Source organism: Podarcis gaigeae, assembly GCF_964106915.1.
Source record: "Podarcis gaigeae genome assembly, contig: HAP1_SCAFFOLD_210, whole genome shotgun sequence".
Classification (NCBI taxonomy): Eukaryota; Metazoa; Chordata; class Lepidosauria; order Squamata; family Lacertidae; genus Podarcis; species Podarcis gaigeae.
Window position 1 is genome coordinate 1 of NW_028153390.1, and position 15,648 is coordinate 15,648.

Here is a 15,648-nt window from a genome sequence, read left to right on the forward strand (position 1 = left end):
GTCTTGCTAGCTAGGGATGATGGGAGTTGTAGTCCAAAAACAGCTGGAGGCCCAAGGTTGGGAAACACTGATCTAGAGGACCACAGTTTCTCCAGGCCCTGTTTCAAATCAAATTAAGGGACAGACAAGTGGCTTCGTCAGACCCAGGTCTTCTCAAGCAGATGGGGTCAGGGTGGCAAAGACACAGGCTCTCACAGGGGAAAGAGCAGCAAGTGTCAGAGTAAGTCCCTCTTTGACAGCAGACAAAGAGAGACAAGGGGGAGGGAATGAGAAATTACTGAGTGAAGGGGAAGAAGCAGTTGGCCACAGGAATATGAACTTTGTGCACACCGAGACGCAGGGAGAAAGAACACAGAGGCTAAGCTCAGAGAGGGATACAGGGAGTGCCATTTGCGTGTCGAGGTCCCCAGGTCCACCCCAATAACTCACACATCACACAGACTTTTTGTTTAAGGTTTTTGGCATAATTTTGGCCACAACTTTATTAAAATACAAATTTGTGAGTGGTTGCTTAGGCATTGGTTGCGACTATCTGCCCCCACCATGGAGGACAGACTGACATTCCGCACGATGCGAAAGTCAGAATGGGGGAATACACTTGGGGGTTACGTGGAGCAGGGAACCTGCCCTCACCCCAAATGCAACCAGGAGCTCATTGCTATGGCCCGAGCCCCCTTGACAGAGTGGACAAGCAATAGTTAGCCCCCAATTCCTCTAACAGAATCCCTTGCAGCAGCAGCATTAGAGGGGCAGGCACAGCCAATCCATGCCCCTCAACCAACCAAACCATAAACCAATGCCTAACCGCAACCTTACAAGTTGTGACGATTTGCTACGCAGTAGGCAAAAACCAAATGGCCCCAGCCAATCAGCCAGATGGACAAAATTCCTACCAGGCCCCCGCTCCAAAGCAGACGACCCCATGACAGGCATAGCAAGGTCAAAGCGAACAACCCTATTCTAGGGAGGGAGGGACGGGCAATCCACTGCATGGGCGAAAAGAGGAAGCCCTAGCCTCGTGCAAGGAGTTTTACTATTTCTGGCTGTCAATCAATAAATGGCAACATTAACTTCTTCCCAACAACAAGGGAAGCCCCAATCACATCAGTGGCCAACGATCAGTTAGCCCGCCCCTAACTTTGGAGTGTCCTGGTGGCCCCCACCGCAACACATGCTCTCCATGAAGGAGAACACGCTCTCTCAAATCTTGTAGGATCACGAGATTGGCCGAGAAGTGTGAAATTAACAGGAAAAGAAAGTGGGGGTTTTCCTGGGGTGGAGCTCAGTTCCGGCAACGCTTATGTCGGAGGAGGACTGAATTAGCTGAGCTACGATTAGGGCTCTGTGATTTACTAATAAATCAGAAATAATTAACTACTGGAGCCGTCTCATGGGGGGGGGGGGCTGCCTGACAGCAGGATATCCTGGTTACTCACAAGCAAGGCTGACCAGGAATGCTTTATAGGAAGCAGGGTGTGTTATCACATGGCCGGCCCTGTTTTGTAGGGACAGGAAGTTGCACCACCCTGGTGCTAGCAATAAAACCCAGGAGTATTCACACACACACACACACACACACACACAGACATCCCGCTCCACCTGCACCATTGCCTAGAAAGATTTTTCAGCATTAAAATAAAAAATAAAGCACTACAAGACCAAGAAGCCCTGACAGTATTGCTTCCTCCTACTTACATTTGTTGGTAATTAGTCTTATGAACTCGTTTCTAAAACCAGGCATGTACATTCTGGAAGTTACTTCTGCCTTACGTTTCTCTCATTTGTAAAAAAATAAAAATAAAAATACCACATGGAACTGTGTTTCAAATACATCTTGCACATCCCTCCACAGGTTGGACCTCCTTCAGGAAATCATCCAGGAGCTGCAAGGAAAAGGCGATTCTCCCACTGTGAGCCAAAGTAGGTGGAGCAGTCTGTGTACATACATACCTTTAAAGCACATTTATAGCGCCGGCTCCCCCCAAACTTCAGTTTGCGCCTCACAGCTACAGTTCCCAGCATCCTTAACCAACCACAGTTCACATGTACTTTAAATGTATGGCGTGTATGACTGAAGGACGAAGCACATATATATCCACTGTTCTAAATATGTGGCAGAGCAGTGAAATAAGTTATTTGTTTATGTATTGAAACAGTTGTACAGTGGTACCTCAGGTTAATTATTTAATTCATTCCGGAGGTCTGTTCTTAACCTGAAACTGTTCTTAACCTGAAGCACCACTTTAGCTAATGGGGCCTCCCGCTGCGACCGCACCACCGGAGCACGATTTCTGTTCTCATCCTGAAGCAAAGTTCTTAACCCGAGGTACTATTTCTGGGTTAGCAGAGTCTGTAACCTGAAGTGTATGTTACCCAAGGTGCCACTATACTCCAAGCTGGCCGGTTGCCTTTATGTTCATTTTTTAAAGCACCACTTTTGCATTTCTAATATTAGAAGTTCGTGCTCATTAGGCCCTTATTTTATTTTTTAAAATCATGGTAATTAAATTGGAGGGCTATGAGTACTCAGAACACGAGAGTGGTCAGGGAGATGAGCTGCTCAGTTCTGTGCCGAGCTAACCTGCCACCTACCTGCCCATAACTTGAATGGCTTCCCTTCAACTTGGAGAGGAATAGGTATATGTCTGGCCAGTAGGTGGCAGGTGATGCCTGCCCTTTGAAAAACAAAAACAAAACTTAGTTAATGAGTTAATTATACAATGTGGGATTTTGGGATGTGGGATTCTTTCCAGACTGTGCCTGGAAAGAGTAGAGGAAAGGTAAGTGTGGATAAGCCCTCAGGGCATGAGTTCAGAAAATGAAATAGGAGCATATATGAACATATATTTGCACGTTTTGCATAATAAAATTTGGCTTGCTGGCCAGAGGATGCAGGAAACTATTCACACTGCCTTGAGCCCCGCCTCTGAGCCCTTGAAGTCTCTAGTCTGCTCCCTTCTCTATCTTCGGAGATTTCAGTGGTCTTCCCCATATGCTGTCAAAACTACCGTATTTTTCCATGTATAAGATGGCGCCTATTTTTTTTAACCGAAAATTAAGAAATTTAGTTGTTTAGCTTTTGGGGGTTGGGGGGGTCACTTCCACCAATTCCTCACCCGCCTTCCCACCACTGCCAATTGCTTGCCACAGCCACTGCCGATCGCACACTTCGCTGCATCCGCCAGTTGCCTGCCGCAACTAATCGCCAGCAGGCCTTGCCGCTGCCACCAATCACCCGCCCAGTCGCCACTGCCAATCTCCTGCTTGCTGCTGCCATTAATCACATGTCTCCCCTCTCATTTCACTATCCATGTGTAAGACGACACCCAATTTTTGCCTTTTTTTTTTTTTTAGCAAAAAGCATAGTCTTATACACGGAAAAATACGGTATCTTTACCCTCATTCTCTTGAAGAGCAGATCCATAAGCAACAGCTGAGATTCGTAGGACACTGAGATGCTCAGGGTCAAATTCTTCCCTTGTGCAAAATCTCTTTCTGTATTTGTTCTAGAGATGAACCAGGAAGTACCATCTGTACCCAAATAGGAGAGGGAACATAGCTTAACAATAAAGCATGAGTTTTGCATGCAGGAGATACGAGGTCCAGCCTCTGGCATCCCCAATTAAAGGATCAGGACACCACAGGTGGTGTGAAGAGCCATTGCCAGAGTAAGCAACACAAGGTGGACAAATAGATGGGCAGCTTCCTGCGTTGCTAAGCGTGGAATCTTAACTGACTCGTCACAGCATAGCATTGTGTCTCATAAAACCCCACCCCTCACTTCCTTAGGGCAACAAGCAAGGAATGGAAAAGGCCAAGCTCTTGTCTCAGGGCAAAAGAAAACAACTCCAGTCCCCGCTGCAGGGCAAGGGGCAGATGCTAGCTTGAAGAACCACTGAGTGATCCTTACCATAACCGTTCCACTGGACTGGACTAGACCAGAGCTCCTATTCTGAAATAAAAGCAATCTGCATCCTCATTCCTTATCAACCCGTATGGACCTTGAGAATCTACTGCCCCGGATACACAACTTCTGACGCGCTAATTAAATAGTTCAAATGATTCCTGTACTTCTGTGCAAGTTCTGTTTCTAATTTGTGTTATTGTTAACCAAAATAATTTGCAGAGGACTCTGGACGGGGGTTGGGGCTACGGGTCAGGTTTGTGTGGAGGCTTTCAACCCTGTCAAAGGCTGGCCATGAGTCCAAAAGGGGTAAGGGTTCTTTCTAACCAATTCCCTCAGGTGCACATTGTTTAACTCGCTTACATTTGTGTTTTGTGCTAGTAAAAGGTAAAGGGACCCCTGACCATTAGGTCTAGCCGTGGCCGACTCTGGGGTTGCGGCGCTCATCTCGCTTTAGTGGCCGAGGGAGCCGGCGTACAGCTTCCGGGTCATGTGGCCAGCATGACTAAGCTGCTTCTGGCGAACCAGAGCAGCGCACGGAAACGCCATTTACCTTCCCGCCAGAGCAGTACCTATTTATCTACTTGCACTTTGATATGCTTTCGAACTGCTAGGTGGGCAGGAGCAGGGACCGAGCAACGGGAGCTCACCCCGCCACAGGGATTCGAACTGCCGACCTTCTGATCGGCTAGTCCTAGGCTCTGTGGTTTAACCCACAGCGCCACCCGCATCCTTTTTGTGCTGGTACAGATGCCCAAATGTAGGCATATCGACACTGGTGTGTGGGGGTGTGGGGGTGTGTGGGTGTATGTGTGTTTATACAGAAAAGCTTAGTCCCATGTTTTCAAAACAAATAACATGAAAGCAGTTGGGGTGTACCATTTTAGAACCATTGGGATGAGTAGGGGCAATGAACAGGATTGAGATTGCGGTAGGTACTGAGCAGAGTGAGGGTGGGGTTAACCCTTTCCTCCTACCCTGCAATCCTGATGGGGGAGAAAAAACCCCACCTCTAATCTACTTTTAGCCTCCAGAAGAAAGGCTCAATTGATCCTGATTATATTGGATTGCAACCTGAGGGGGAAAGGGTTAGGCCTCGCTGCTGATTGAGATCTTCCAGTTCTTTTTGGGGAGCCCACAGACCTCCGTAAGCTGTCCTGGAAGGTCCTAACAAAGAAAGGCATGATAGTTTGCTTATCCCTCGTTTAATCTGAGAACTACGAAATGGCTTCGTCACCTGGGTCCTTCTAACCAGCCTGAAGCAGGTTTAGATTTCATAACACAGCAACATCGTTTGTCCCTCAGACCATTCAGTGCGGCCAGATAGCAGGGCTATAGCGGCATCGCAATAAAATTTGGGGTTCTGTTTTCAGTCCGGTTTTACGTCGCTTATCTTCTCTGCAAAATGAAGGGAGAGCAGCTTTGGGGATTTGTTTTGGTTTTTAAAAGGGCACCTTACACACAAACAGCTGGATTTGAAGACCCACATGGGAGCTTTTTGAGCAGGGTGCTAGCACTCTTCTGACCTAACAGGTGCCTCCATTTGCTATTCTACAATCTAATGCAAAGTTAAACGTGCAGGTGTTCTTCGCCACCCAGTCTCTGTGTCTCTCTGCATTTCCTTATGGAACAAGTGAAATATCGTAATTGTCATAATTCTTAATGTAGTGGGGAAGGATGCTTTGAGGCATCGGTTGCTGGGATTTGGGCAGGCAGCGAGTCAACAAAAGCAGATCTATCCCGTATCCTGTCTTCCATCAGAAACCAGAAATAATGGGGTAAATAAATTGCTGCTGTTCGCTTTCACCTTCCAGCAGCCTGAGGTTAGGAAACGCTCTGAGCTTCAGCTGACATTTCCTAACTGTATTGGTTAAATAGCTGTTGATTATATGATCCTCTCTTAGCCTTTTATTTACTGCGGTCAGGCTACTGGCTTTTAACAGCTCCTCAGTGCAGTAAGCCAAAGCGGGTGAAGAATGGTTGTGTCCCGAAAGTGGAAGCCTCCAAACAGGCCGTAGCAATTAAGGTTCCTTTCATTAGCTGGAAACAGATGAGGCAGGATGCCCACCCAGGCCGCTGTAATCAATTCTCTTCGTAGCTTCACTGCGACTTCCCAGGGAAATGATACATAGGCAAACCCACACTTGTCTATAGGCATGGTATATAGAAATGGTATATAGGCAACCCACATTTGTGGGTTGGCCAGGTCTTACGGATCGTATCCTTTATTTCTTGAAAAACTGAACCACGGGGATTGAGGGCCATCCATCAGAAGAGGATAATTTAAAAGGGTGACAGCCCCACCACAGCAATCCCATAACCCACCAAGCATTGTATGATGGAGTGAGTTTAACAGCAAAGCCCTATTTGAATGCTGCTATCAACATCCGGCTAAAGACTTTAGAGAGAAACTGGAAATGTGTGTTGTTCCTGTTGAACACTTAAATACTGGCAGGGATGGGGCAGTCCGGAGAAAAGCCGGGAGACTTTCGAGAGTTCTTTCAGCGTAGCTTTATGGCCTCCCTTCTCTGTGCCATTCCCTATAGATGTCTGTTGCACCACAATATTAGAAATGAAGGGGGAAAGCTCTGATTTGTATTATTGATTTCCACCTCAGATTGGGAAGGCGAATTAGTTCAAAACTCCAGATCTGCCGAATGCTTTTAGACTCCTTTCCAGCATTGCAGTTTTGTTCCCATTCTTTTCTACCCCTCTCCCCAAACTAGCAAGATGGCCCCAGAGGGGGATCTGCTCAGAGGCCCGGGATCTGTTCCAAAAGAAGACCATTAGATGGCATTACAGTACATAGGATTTTAATGCAAGCATTTTGGCCCGATGAGAATACAAAAAAAGGGCTTTGCTTCCAAGTGACATAATGGTACATAACAAAAGCAGGTGACAAGAGGTGGCAGAGGTTCTTTAATACATTCTGCTTCAAAGAAAGAGAGAGAGAGATGCACAAAACAATCAGGCTGACATCACAAGCAACTATAAAGCAATTTTGATACAAACAGCCCCTTTGATTTTGCCATCTCAGGCAGGTTTAGCTCCCCCTCAGGGCTGCACTATGCTATGCAGGCTTGATCCAAGATGGCCGTCGGCTTCACTTATGTTGGCACAGACACAGCCTGCCCACCTGGGTTGTGTAAACTGGTTCTTAATCAAGCGATGAGCTAGCAATTATTGCTTGAGCAAAGGATTTTGGCACCTGACTGGACAAGTTGATCCATATGACATACTTTAACCTACTGGGCCACTGTTTCTGACATGGAGGAGTGGGACAGACCTGTGACACCAGCAAGCTGAGAACAAGTGATTTTGCGCTGGGATCTGGGCTACCAAGGGGGGTTGAGAAGGGAGGGCTTCCTAATGGAAGAAGCAAGGGGGCATTGATTGGGAAACAGCTACCCTACAAATTTGAAACTGGATTGCCATGGGAGGGCAGCCAAGATGGTCAAGGGCCTAGAAACCAAGCCTTATGAGGAACGGTTGAGGGAGCTGGGCATGTTTAGCCTGGAAAAGAGGAGACTGAGAGGAGATATGATAGCCATCTTCAAATCATCTGAAGGGCTGTCCCATGGACGATGGAGCAAGCTTATTTCTCCTGCTCTGGAGGGTAACACCCAAACCAATGGATTCAAGCTTGCAAGAAAGGAGATTCCGACCAAACGTCAGGAAGAATTTTCTGACAGTAAGAGCTGTTTGACAGTGGAACAGACTCCCTTGAGAGGAGATGGACTCTCCTTCCTTGGAGGTTTTTAAGCAGAGGCTGGACGGCCATCTGCCAGGGGTGCTTTGGTTGAGATTCCTGCCTTGGGCTAGATGACCGTCAGGGTTCCATCTCTGATTCCTCCAGAAAACTCTTGTAGTTCTATGGCGGTTTGGAGCATATTTGTTAGGCAAAAGTTCTGAAAACTCCTTGCTCAGGAGGACTCATAACCGTGTCTTTTGAATGTGTTTTATTTATTTTTTAAGGGTAGGGGTCCTAAAGTTTGGGGAGGAAACACAGCCTAAGATCACATACTCCTCTCAGAAGAGTTGAGCTGACATTCCACCCACCCTGCCTCAAGTTCCCAGGATGTGGACCAGCCTTTTGCCCTAACAGTTTTGAGTGCAAGGGTTTCCTTTATCCCCACTGTCTCGCTGTCCGCTTGGCTGCACACTTGCAGGGACGGGCCCATAGCTGCCATCATACGTGCCCCTCGGCCCATATGCTACGGACCCACCGCTGTAAGCCGATCCCCCTGCCGCTGCTCCACCGCCACCGTACGGATATAACCTAGGTGGCTCGTTTCGTATTGGGATGTAGCCTCCACCCCGCTCCTCAGCAGTCGGTATGTAAGGGAACCCAGGTCTCTTCCACACTGGGCGGGGGAAACCCTGGCTGTTATAACCAGGGCCATAGCCATATGACCCAACGCCAGCCCCATAACCTGGCATGCCAGGCTTCACATTTGGTGCCCATAACGGAGGAGGGAGCGTCCCTCCAAATATAGACCCCAACAACCCAGGCCGGCTTGGCTTGCCAGATTGGAAGGGGCTCACCCCTGGTGAACTGGGGCCAGTTGTAGAAGACCCCCCTGCCTGTCCCCCAAAGGTTGCAGGGCTGCCACCCACTATGCGGGTGTCTCCTCCATCAGGGATGCAATCTCTTCGCCCCATTGACGAGACGTCGGGCTGCATGAGGCCGCTGGGTAGAGAGTTCCGCTGGACCCCAGGAGGCAAGGGCTGCAGGTCTTCCGCCGACGACCCTTCGATGCATCTGGAGGCTGAGCCTAGAAAGAGACAAAGTGGCCGGTTACAGGAATAGTACCATGGCATTCTGGGACTTGCCACGACTACCTGTCCTGTTGCCTTTAGTCTGCCAGTGAAGTCAAAGGTGTGGAGGCTCAGGGGGCACTGACACAGAATGGAGACAATGACAAGAGAGAAGAGGGGCAGAGCCAGGCCCAACCCACTCCGTGGTTTTGTGGTAGAGCTCCTGCCCAGCTGCTCAGTCTTCAATAACTTCTGGTGAACAAACTCGGATAGCAAGTCCCCTGTTTAAATCCTGGAGTCTGTTAGAGCAGGCATGTTCAACAGGTAGATTGAGATAGATCTACTGGTAGATCACTGGATGTCTGTGGTATGTCTGTGGTGGATCACTGGTAGATCAGTGGCTCCCCCCAAAGAAGCGAAACAACTTTGGCTCCCCTAAAAAAAGCCCTGCACTCCCCTCCCAAAAAAAACAGGCTTTCCTCTTCCCTAAAAAAAAAGCTCAACTTTGACCTGAACCCCAAGAAAGGGGGTAGATCACTGCCAGTTTTTAACTCTGTGAGTAGCAGTCTCTTGGGAGTTGGTCACCCCTGTGTTAGAGCATACAGCGATGGGAAGCTAGGTGGACCAAGGATCTCCCTTCGCACCAAACATTTAAAGCACTGCGATACTACTTTAAGCAGTCGTGGCTTCCCCCAAAGAATTCTGGGAGCTGTAGTTTGTTAAGGGAGCTGAGATGCTCCATTACCCTCGCAGGTTCCCTGAGCGGTTTAACGATAAATCTCTCTTCACGTGGGAACTCTAGAGATGGCAGCTCTGCGAGGGAAATACTGTAGGGGTTTTTCTAATAACTCTCAGCACCCTTAACAGCAGCTCCCAGAATTCGTTTCGCCCATGTGTGCAAATATTATGCAGATTTAATTGGGTCAGTTAAATGATTGCTTGCTTTTGCTTTTTTTAAAGGTGCACTTGTTTACACTGGTAGCTGGTCCATTACGGCAAAAGGGTACTGTATATTGCTCCACCATTGTCTGTGTGCCAGCTCCCATTTGACAGCCTTCTTACTTACAACCGGTCCATACCTGTCAGTTTCCTCCTCCTAAGTTAGTGTTGCCCTTGTAAACTCAGAAGGGAGAAAGAGTGGGACAAGACTTGCCTGTCATTGGCTCTGGCTCCCCCTATTGTTGACCTCCCTGCCTTCCATCCAATCAGGTCCACCAGGCACTGCTGTTTTCGTTTGGTTTTTAAAATTTAAAAGAAGTCTAGGCTGCCCCTCAGTTCAGCAATCAGGATGCAGTAAAATTGACTCAACACAAAATCGCTTTAACTGAATGACAGCCCTCGTTTTTTACATCTTAATGGAGTTGAAAGGAAGGCACTCAGGAATGCTGTCAAGCACCTTAATTACCAGGCTCACATTGGAGAATCATTCTTTCCACGGGCAAGTCACGAGGATCTTTAAAATCAGTTTCAGCTTGTGCTGAGTGAGGCCTCTGATGGATGACGAGATTCTTGGAAGCACAAGGAGGAAAGGCAGGAAAACAGTTTGCTAAGATGGGAGGAGTAGGCTGGGTACCATAACCCGTGGGTGGCATAGAAGTCTAGGGGTGTGGAGAAAACAGACTGCCGTTCACAACAACCAAAGCAAACAAAGGCTTATTGAGGACGCTTGCTTTTAGTTCACACGCTCTGTGTGTGTCAGGGAGGGACAACTGGGAAAGGGGTGGGGTGGGCCCTTCTGTGGGAATGTTGACATGAGCAAATCTCTCTGGAACAAGGGCACCATACTTTCCATTAAAGAGGAATCAGGACGCCTAGCTCCTTCATCGCAGCTCTGTGCCTCTCCTCCAAACATGGTTGAGCTCCCAATTCCCATCTGTCCCAATCAGCATATATAGCTGATGGTCAGGGATGATGGGAGTTATATTCCAGGAATATCTGGAGCCGTGCTATTTTTTCTAGGTGCCGGAACTCTCCATGAATGCCTCCCTTGTTCTCTTTTCATGGCAATGGTGCCCACCTGAGAGGTGCTGGAACTGAGTTTGGGTGAGTTCCAGCTGGGGGGGGAGCCCTAATCTGGAGGGATGTTGCTCATCCCTCCTCTAACGCCTCCTGTGTCTCACCTGGCAGCAAACAAATTATTGGAACAAAAGGGGAGTTGGTGCATTCTGGGTTTGCTAAGTTGGAGTAACCTAAGAGCTCATGAGAACCTAGTTGCAATTGGGCGGGTAGGTGGGAAGGATTCCAAGAGTGTTGGAGTATAGCTGGTTGATTGTGATCTATGCTCACCCACATTTTACCCTTTTGTCCAAATGTGGACATGCACATCAGTGGCTTTAAATGCAGCAAGATCATTTGGCCCCGCTCCGTTTCAAGTTGCAATTGCACATTGCTGAACATACTGGAGAGAGAGGCTGGGGGTGTCTTTTTCCAATGCACAATTATCCCTTTGGTTTTCCCACCGCTGTAACCCCAGATACCCCTATTGATGAAGCTGTCATTTGCCCACGTGCAATGGCTCAAACGTAAAAGGTAAAAGTAAAGGGACCCCTGACCATTAGGTCCAGTCGTGACAGACTCTGGGGTTGTGGCGCTCATCTCGCTTTATTGGCCGAGGGAGCCGGCGTACAGCTTCCGGGTCATGTGGCCAGCATGACTAAGCCGCTTCTGGCGAACCAGAGCAGCGCATGGAAACGCCGTTTACTTTCCTGCCGGAGCAGTACCTATTTATCTACTTGCACTTTGAAATGCTTTCGAACTGCTAGGTTGGCAGGAGCAGAGACCGAGCAACGGGAGCTCACCCCGTCACAGGGATTCGAACCGCCGACCTTCTGATTGGCAAGTCCTAGGCTCTGTGGTTTAACCCACAGCGCCACCTGCCCATCCGGCTCAAACGTACACACCTCCATTTAACTGAGAAGTAAATGTGCCTTAAGTTTTCCTTTTTGGGCTGAGGCTGGTTTTAGGAGAAACGCGTCGAATGGTGGTATTTGTCAAGAAACCACAAGGTAGCTCTGCGTCGTGGGTAATGGGTGTATGCAAAATCAAAAGCCAGCAGTGGGAGTGCGCCGGAGCCAGACTAAATGGTAATGTGTACGCAGCCTCAGATAATGCAAAGTGAGAAGAGGCAGTGGGAGTTATCTGAGATATTTGCTCCATTAGTGCATATAGTACATACAAATGCATCATATGAGCGCAAGCCTACATTTGTAGCACACTTGCAAGCACTCAATGGCCCTTGTGGTCTCTTCCAACTCTATGATTCACACTTGAGGTGTTGAATGCCAATTTTGCACCTGCGCAAGGAGCACTGCTTTACAGTGCAGTGACTGGAGACATTCTGCAGGATACATTTATGGAAATTGACTCAATAAGTGTCTGCTGGATCAGGCCAATCGCCCATCTAATTCAGCATCCTGTTCTCACAGTGGCCAACTGTGTGCCTGTGCGAAACCCATAAGTAGGATAAAAGCACAAGAGCATTCTTGCGGTTTCCAGCAACTATGCATCCACTATGCTCCCATGGCTGGTTTTGGAAGCCATTAGCCACCATCTAGATCTGTCCTGTCCTTTCTTATGAAAAGCTGCATTCGATGCATTTCCCCTGCACAAACCAGCCTTGATCTGAATTAAGAATAATTCACGCCTTATCCTCCAGTGTCGCAACTGCTAATCACCGCACCAGGCACGCCCACAAATTTGATACCCGATACTGCCACTCATTCCCAAGCGCTGAGTGCATTTGGAACATTACCCAGGAATTCTGGCTCCCAGCCACAAAACGTTTTCCTAATCTATAAGTAATAAAACAAAAGCATGGCTTTCATCACTAGGGACGGACTCATCTCTCCTATAGGACATTCGCCCCAGGCAATGGGCAGGCCAAGAGCATTGTGTTAACATGATCCAGGTCAAGTGCTGGCAATAATCGCAATAAGGGCAAACATGGGAGAAGGGGGAGGGGGAGAGAACAAGACTAGGAAAAATGAAAAGGGAAGAAATGATCTGCATTGGCAATATTGCATTCCCATCATCCACTCTCAAGATTCTAGCCTTCTCTCTCCACCTGCATTTACATCTCATCTCCCATTTCATTCTGTCTGCTGTAGGTGTGCAAGTTGATTCTTGTTTGTTTGATTACTAGCATATGATTTTATGCTGTTAACCACATTGTAAACCACCGTTAAATGGTGGTTTACAGTGGGCAAATAAATCAACGAATATTGGATCTTCTTCTTCTTACTCCAGCTTTAAGGCACAGTGCCATGCCATTCCCTTGGGGTGGACCAACTCTCATTCTGCAATTGGAGCAGTGCTGCAAATTTCCTTCCACATTCCCCTGCTATCATTCCCCATCCATTAGCGAGAAAAGAAATTGCATTCAAAAATTATCAAAGAGGAAGGGGGAAATTGGGTCAAATTCTTGTGTGCAGGGTACGATGTGAGCTTTTTGTTGTGGTAACCTTACTTTTGAAGTGGAGGAGAGGTTTGTGAATGTCCCTTTTTTTACCATTCTGCAAATCCTCTTTCCAGGAGTCTACACTCTGTAGCTTCACTGGGCGCTTGTGTTTCCTGAAAACCACCTGACACCATCAGCTGGGCTTCCTTGTAAGTACAGGAGGCGAGGGAGACTTTCTACCAATGCTACTGTTAGCTGTTTATTGTTGTTTTTAAGTGAAGCCTTTTAAAGAAATCAGCATGGGTTGTTTTTTAAAAAAGAGAATTTTTTAAAAAAGAATAATCATGCACAGCAGTCTGAGACACTTCCTGGCTTTCTGTGCTTCAGTTAAAGCCCGAAAGAATAACAGAATCATAGAATTGTAGAGTTAGAAGTCTAGTCAAACCCCCTGCAATGCAGGAATGTGCAGCTGTCCCAAACGGGGATCGAACCTGCAACCTTGGAGTTACCGGCACCATGCACCAAGAAACTAAGCCATCACGGGAAGGGTTGTTGCTCAGTGGTAGAGCGCATGCCTTGCATGCAAAAAGTTATGGGTTCTGTCTCAAGCATCTCCAGGGCCAAGTTGACAGATGGGCAGAAGCACTCTCCTGCTAATCACCTGGTGTCAGTTGACACTTTTATACACACATAACATACAGTACTGGTGTCTATAGCAGACAGTTTCCCTGGCTTCCTGTACTTACAGGGGAGCCTGACAACCAAGGATTGACAGAGCCTGAAAATCCTCTTTTGGCTGAGCCAAAAGCTCATTGCCTGCCTCACCCCCAACGCCCAAAATGCCTTGGCAACTTAGCAAATCTAAAACATGGGCGGGGGGGGAGCCCAGGGGATGCCCTATTCCATACCCTCCAACATTTCTCCAATGAAAATAGGGACATCCTAAGGAAAAGGATGAGGGTGGCGCTGTGGGTTAAACCACAGAGCCTAGGATTTGCCGATCAGAAGGTCGGCGGTTCAAATCCCCATGACAGGGTGAGCTCCCGCTGCTCGGTCCATGTTCCTGCCAACCTAGCAGTTCAAAAGCACATCAAAAGTGCAAGTAGATAAATAGGTACCGCTCCGGTGGTAAGGTAAACGGCGTTTCTGTGCGCTCCTCTGGTTCGCCAGAAGCGGCTTACGTCATGCTGGCCACATGACCCGGAAGCTGTATGCCAGCTCCCTTGGCCAATAAAGCGAGATGAGCGCCGCAACCCCAGAGTCGGTCACGACTGGACCTAATGGTCAGGGGTCCCTTTACCTTTACCTTTAAGGAAAAGCGGGGCATTGCCTGAACAAATCAGAAACCGGGACGGCTTCTTTAATTCCGGGACTGTCCCTGGAAAATAAGGACACCTGGAGGGTTTGCATTGATGATGTCTGAATGACAATAAGCCCTCGAGCCCCACCAAACCATACCTTGCAGGTGGAGACACAGAACCAGGAGGATGGCCGCAGAAGTCATGCCACAGAAGGGCCATCGCCCAGGACTTCCACAGTTCATCTTGAGAGGCCTCTGAGAGGAGGAAGAGAAGAAGTTCTGCTTCCCTCTGCTGACTCTGCCTTGGAGTGACAGAAGTATCCTGCTCCCTCCCTCTGTGCTCTGGGACTTATATCACCAGAGCCCAGTCCCGCCCAGCCTTGAAAACAGCATCCCGAGATGGGATCAGGATGCTGCATTCCACCTGCTGTATCACTGCGGTTGGCCACACCTGTCAGGCCTGCCATTAACCTGATGGTGCTTTCGGGGCAACAAGGTGATTGGGTGGGGAAATGGGAGGAGCCTGTGATGTAGCAAGTGAAACCTGGAGGGGATCAGGATGGGTTTTAGGGAGGTAAATATGGAGAAAAGTGGACCATGCATTAAGCGGGGTTACTTAGCCACTCCAACAAGGAATAATGTTTACTAGAAAGTATTAAGGGACACCAAACTTTTCTCCAGGCTAGGCTGCCATGTTTTCGTTATCAGCTGCATGTCTGAGAGGAATACATTCAGCAGGATAAGGTTTCATAGAAGCATGGAATTGTAGAGCGGGAAGGGACCGAAAATGTCATCTAATCCAACCCCCCTGCAATTTAGGAATCTCAACTTATCACAGGCATTACCTGCCCAGGGACTCTTTATGTGTACTGAGGGGGTATTCTATGCTTCTTTTTTAAAATTGATTTTTATTAAAAGTTTTCATCATAAAAGACAATAAAAATCACACTAATGTTAAAAAGAAAAAGGGAAGAATAAGGAAAGGAAGGAGGAGGAGGAGGAGGAGGAGGAGAAGAGGAGGAGGAGGAGGAGGAGGAGGAGGAGGAGGAGGAGGAGGAGGAGGAGGAGGAGGAGGAAGAAGAAGAAGAAGAAGAAGAAGAAGAAAATTACAAACTTCTCTATACTCTATACTCTGCTTCTGACCTGGATCCACTGCCTAAAGAATAATTTGCTAAGCAAAACGACCTCTTCAAAAAGACTCTTCCTCTGTACAGATGTTGGTACCATCCTACAGTAAAGGTTTTACAATTAAAAGTACATGTGTTCGGATACCCATTTTTTGCCTTCTGA

At 47.9% G+C, this 15,648-nt stretch overlaps 2 long non-coding RNA genes across 2 annotated transcripts; one reads left to right on the forward strand and one right to left on the reverse strand.

Moving 5' to 3' along the window:
• Positions 1-1,817: 1,817 nt before the first annotated feature.
• On the forward strand, positions 1,818-4,062 carry LOC310837159. The gene is made up of 2 exons (XR_014560444.1): positions 1,818-1,932; positions 3,803-4,062. It is a non-coding gene; the product is annotated as an uncharacterized lncRNA (long non-coding RNA).
• Positions 4,063-6,700: 2,638 nt separating this feature from the next.
• LOC310837160 lies at positions 6,701-15,352 on the reverse strand. Its single transcript, XR_014560445.1, has 2 exons — positions 14,517-15,352; positions 6,701-8,679 (listed from the first exon to the last, which is right to left on the reverse strand). It is a non-coding gene; the product is annotated as an uncharacterized lncRNA (long non-coding RNA).
• Positions 15,353-15,648: the final 296 nt, after the last annotated feature.